Here is a 5,977-nt window from a genome sequence, read left to right as displayed (position 1 = left end):
CCTGGTACCCCCAGAGGCAAGAAGAGAGTGTTGGGTCTCCTGAAACTGGAGGTCCAGATGGTTGTGAGCCGCCATTTGAGTGCTGGGCACCAAACCTGGCTTCTCCAAAAGACCAATATACTTTTAACTATTGAGCTATCTCTCCAGGCCCTGGATTGAATGTTTTAACTCAGGGTACTGCTGCACAACCCTCATTCTGTGTAACGTAAGGATGTGATAAGAACCTGGAAGCCCCTGACATATTTCTGCTTTTCTCAAGTGACGCCTGGCTGGCTCTATAGCTAGAGCTCAGCTGTTATAAACCAGGAAAGATCTTGCTCCAGGTCATTATTAGGAAGTGGGGAGCAGACAGATTTAGTAAAAGTGCTTAGAAAAATGATTAGGGCCCAAGAATAAGAATTTCTGATGAAATAGATCTCAAATCAGGGAATTTAAGTCAACCCGACACTTAATCCCTGAGTCTTGCAGCCTGCCTGTTAGGTAGTTTACACCAAGGCTGGCCAATATGAATGCACGCATATCTCTCTGTCTCAATATATCTCGCTTTGATCCAAGTAAGCACCACGTGATCCAGATACAGAATGACTCCATCGTCACCAAGATCCCTTGTATAACCCTATAAACTTAAACTCATATCTTTCCGCCATCACCATCCCTAACACAAGGTCATCTTTTTCATCTTCATAATTTTTCACTATAACATACATAAATGAATCATGTACTACTTGACTTTTTGATGTAACCATTTAATTTGTGGTTTGTTGTTGTTTTGTTTTATTTTTTTTCAGGACAGTTTCAAGACAGCCTGGCCATCCTGGACCAGGCTGGCCTCACATTCAGAGATCACTTTCCTCTGCCTCCTGAGAGCTGGGATTAAAGGTGTGTGCTACCTACACCTGGCTCATAGCCATTTACTTATTGAGGGGCATTTATAATTTTTTGCTATTTAGATGAACTGCTGTGGTCATCCATATACTGGGTTTTGTGCAGGTAGAAATATTAGCTTAATCAACATACATGCCCAAGAATGAAACTTAACTGTATGGTAAATACGTTTCAAACTTAAAAAATGACTCTGTGTACATGCATGCACGCCTGTGCCATGGTGCACACGTGGAGGTCAGAAGACAGCTTTGGGAAGTCAGTTCTTTCCATCCATCATGTGGGTTCCAGGGACTGACTCCAGTTCTGAGGCATGGCAGCAAGCATCTTACCTGCTAAGCCATCTTGCTGACTCAGTTTAACATTTCCTAGGAAAGTGATAGCATGTTCTAGGAGTCATGTTTTTGTTTTTTGTTTTTGACCTACTCTGCTAGGTACCGATGGGTGAAAGTGTCCTCACTGTCACCCTTGTGGGACCACGTATACCTCATTACTATTAAGATGGGTGAGCATTCTGACTAGGCCTCTATTGACAGTCATACGGGAGGAAGAATGGACCTTCTAACTGCTCCCACTCTGGACCAGTGGTACTTGGTGTACGGGTCGGAGTACTCATTATCACTGGAAGGAGGCGAAAGTTCCTTCCCATTTGAAGTTCTCAGATGCCACCTCAGGGCATGGGGATCTGCTGTAGACATGTGTAAGCAGAAACCTAGATCTCCTGTAGTCTTGGCTAAGAGGAGTGGAGAGCTGTAGTGTTCTGTCTGGTGCTTGTCTGGAGTGGGCTGCTTATTGCTTGGCTGCTCTTTGCTTGGTCCTTTGACTGGACATGGTTAACTTTTCTAGACACTTCCCTTCCTCCCTTCTGGTAATGTCTGTGTTAGCCTAGGTTTAACCGAGAATTCATATTCCTGCTTCTGCCTCCCAAGTGCAGGGGTTTCAAATATGGACCACTAGGCTCAGAATTTCTGAACCTTTCCTGAAACCCTCTTATCATAACAGCCTGCAGTTCAAAGGATAAACTCTCAACCTGTTAGCATGGCCGTTCACCGCTCTCAACCACCTCACTACAGTAAAGAGCAGTCATATCTTCTGTAGTTTTCCACCATGCACGTGTGGAGCACTGTGTTGCCAGCTATGCAGAACTTCCTTCAATACCATGCTTTCTGTGGTATGTTGTTTTGCAGATGTGCTCTGCGGGTCCCACCTTCTTATCTCCTCTACACGGTAAGCAGCTAGCCCTACTGGTCAAATCTGGCCATGTGGCAAACAGTAAAGCCTTCTCAGATTAAGAACTATTTGATCCCATCTCGGAGTTATCCTAGGTGTATGAACACACTCTGTAGCGTTACTTTCTTGTTTGTATCAATTTACCAACTTACCCTTGAGATGTGTGCTATACATCCCTGACCTATTCAGCTGTAAATTCCTCGAGGTTAGGCACTATGCCTGTCTTTATCAGTTTGCCCTCCGCCTAGCCTAGAACTGACATTGAGCAAATGCTTATTAAATCAGTAAATGGATGAATTACTACTTTCACCCAAAGACCAACCATCTGCAACTTGGGAGACTAGGTCACGGAGACAAACTCTTTTTTATCATTGTCATTTCCTGCTGCTTAGCTTTCCCCTAAACAAAACAACTTGGAAAATTATAATAGTTAAGCACTCATTCCGCACTGTGCCCCTTTCTATAAGGTCTCTGAGGTTGTGCTGTCTCTGTTCTGCTGGTCTACTAGTGTCCCGAGGAAGCCGGATACAGGAGAAGCAGCCAACGTGGAGTGTAAAGCCAGTTCTTCAGGACATCATTAACCATCAGTCCAGGCTTTGGTAAGTCGAAACCCCTGTTTGTAACTACTTTTAGCAAGGCGGAGCTTTTCTTTGGTAGGCATTTCAGAAACATGGTTTCATTGAGTGGCATAGCATAGGTTTGTCTTGTACACAGGCACACTGTTAAGGGTTTTAGAGGACAAACCTGTGCCATTAGACCCACCAGCTCCTTGTAAGAACCCTGATTCTATGTCTAACGATACACACATTATCTCTCTACCTGCAAGAGCTTACTGAACATGTCAGGCACTATTACACATTTGTACATAAGTAACTTCTAGTTCCTACAGCCACCTTGCACTACAGGTGTTACTGTCCATGTTTTATAGATATAGGAGCTGAGAATCAGTGTTGTCTCTGACTCTAAGCAGTATTTTATATTTTTAGTGTCCACCTCTCAACGAAAAATCCTAGTAATATATTTCTCCCAATATCCTGACTTCCTGCCCGTTCAATCACACCCCTTGAGATATGGTTCTTCTATTGTCTGTTTTATAAGACAGAAATGAGAGAAGGAAAATGCATTTTTAAGACGATGGTTGTGTGTATGCTGATATTTTATGTTCTTCAACCCAGTAACTTCTTTTGGCATTTGGTCGCTAATATTCAGGAGCATTCAAGGCCTTTTGTCCCTTCCATAAAACCAAGGAAGACACTCATCACTAAGAGTCTAAACAGAAAGCCTAGTAAGTCACATGGGTGATCAATGAAACCCAGTAGCAGTTGAAACGGATGATTGGTGGCTAAAAAGGCGAATGGCACTGAGTTTCTTCATCACAAGTGCCTAATACCTAACCACAGTAATTAGAAGGCTGCCAACTGGGAATTAGGATCTTTTCCTTCAGTGGCTGACTGAGTGTCTCCTCCCTTCCTCATTTCTTCAGACACCGGTCACATCCCACAGGGTTTGAGAAGGTGCTGTATGGGGGTGACAGATACAACAGGAAGTGAGGCAGGGGTGGAGAGGTGCTGTTAGTGGGGAAAAGGAATACCTGGGTTGTAGTATCCCTGGGTGTCACTCTCAAGCAGCAGGAAGCAGAGTGCATCCAGGTCACCTACAGAAGCAAATGCAGATGGGTTCCAGGGCTAACAGACATGCCCTAGGTGCCACCCTAACACCTGGACAGGGATCCATGGCCCGAATCCATAGGCAACAAAGACTGTCTGAGAACTGGCCCAGCTCCTCCGTACTTGTTGGCGCATGGTGAGGCATAGTCTTACAGCCTCAGAGCACTTAGAGTAAGCACTAATGAGCACCTAGTCTGACAGTTCCAGCACTCAGCAGATAATGACTATGGAAGAGACACCAGCATGCCTCCAGAAAATCATGCAAAACAGACAGTAGTGCGTCTGTCTTTCTAATGGAGAGACAGCTGTCCTCCACTGCTGAAGTCTAACTAGCACCACAGAAGCCCTGGCAATAGTCTCTCCATTCCTCTACTGATACCTACTTACTGAGTAACCTTGGATGACCCGCAACTTCCTTGGTTCATTCGTATTGCAACCGGATCCTTGTCTTCGTCCCCTAGAAACCAGTAGCTGTCATTCTGAGGATGCCAGCTCACTCTACTGTGACTTCTGTTTAACCAAGAGTGTTTGCCACCTGAGTTTGGAGTGCCCCGGGCAAATGAGAGCTTAAAGTCATGCGACACATTTTGATAATTCCCACTTCACTGAATGGTAAGAAAGTGGTGAATACAGAAAGGGATGAGTACTTAGGCAGTGTGTGGAGTTTGTTTGTTTATTTATTGTGAGTGTTGGTGTGTGAGTGTTGGTGTGTATGTGTGTGTGTGTTTTATTTGGTGCATTTGCCTGTGTATGCACATATGGTGGCCAGAATAGGGCCTTGACCGTCTTCTTCTGTCATTCTCCATTATTGTCTTAAGACGGTTTCTTATTGAATAACAAATACTCGGTTTTGGGTGGGCTGGCTGGCCAGCCAGTGAGGCTTTCAGGGTCTACTTCTTCCCCTAGTGCTGAGGTCACTGGCCCGGCAGCCATGCCTGGCGTTTTATGTGCATGCTGGAGATTCAAACTCAGGTTCTCATGCTTGCAGAGGAAGTGCTCTCAGAGCCATCTCCCCAGACCCTGTACTTAGGGATTTCACTGAGCCATACTACGTGATACTCTTGGTGTTTGTGCCTCCCGCCTACCACCTTTCTCCTTCCTCTAATCCTTTACCCCTGTCCTTGACTTGCCTTTATTTCTGGCACTAGAAATACTCCCAACTGCTGGTATTATCCAAGGGTTTTATAACTCTGCTTACCCTCTTTCTGCTTGATACCAGGGCTGACGAGCCAAGCCCATTATCCTGAGTCCTCCACTGTTTGGTGGAGCTGTTGCTGCACCTCCCTGACCTTGCTCTGAATACTGGGCACTCCTAGGAGTTAGGGGTGGGTGGGGTAAGGGCTGAAACCCATTTGCACAGACACATTTCTATTTTATGTACTATTAACAAGTTTACTTTTGAGGCGCATACTTTCCCTTTCCACCCTCGGTATTTTGCCCTCGGTTTCCCACACAAGAATCTCATCACAGCTTCTTTTTATAGGTGGAAATATACCCTGAAATCATCAAGCTAGAGGCAGTCAGGTTTTTTAATGAGCACGGAAGACCCTTGTAGCTCTTCACTGCCACCTGGCGGCGTGCCTGGGAAGGGGAGATTGGAGTGTTGGCAACACACTGCTGGCAGAACTGGCTAGTGGAGCTTTAGAAAGGCTCCTCGCTTGCTCAGTAAACTGGATTCTGAGCAGGCAGAACGCGAACCTGAGAGGCAGATTTGAGGAATCCTTTTCCACCCTGATACAACTTCCAGGGCTCCCGAAGAGCTCCCGCAAATCATGAGTCAGTGTGACCGTCCCATTGCGCTCCCTCGCACAGAGAGCCTGATTTGCTTTATGTCAGGGCACAGAATCACTCAGGACAGGTAGCACTGCGGGAGACCGGACGTCACACAGAGTTGATGACTTGTAGGGCTGCTGTTTTTCCGTTCCCCATCCCCTCGTGGGTAGTGAAACGGAAATGCACAGACAAGAAAGAGGAGCCCCAGGAAACTCAAGACTGCTGGTTTTCGACAAGGAGAGAAAGTTCGAGAAAACAGATGGCAGTGCATAGCAAACAGAGGCTACTGAGCAAAGAAGGATAGCTAGGGTTTGCACTCGGCGCGACCTAGAGGGCAGGGCGGTCATGTTCAAGGGGCGTGGGCTCTGGCCACGGGCCTGCCTGGGGCGGGCCAGCCGGCGGGGCATTTAAATCGCTGCGGACGC

The sequence above is a fragment of the Grammomys surdaster genome, unplaced genomic scaffold, assembly GCF_004785775.1.
Source record: "Grammomys surdaster isolate TR1022 unplaced genomic scaffold, NIH_TR_1.0 126086, whole genome shotgun sequence".
Taxonomy (NCBI): Eukaryota; Metazoa; Chordata; class Mammalia; order Rodentia; family Muridae; genus Grammomys; species Grammomys surdaster.
Note: the sequence above shows the minus strand (reverse complement) of the source record.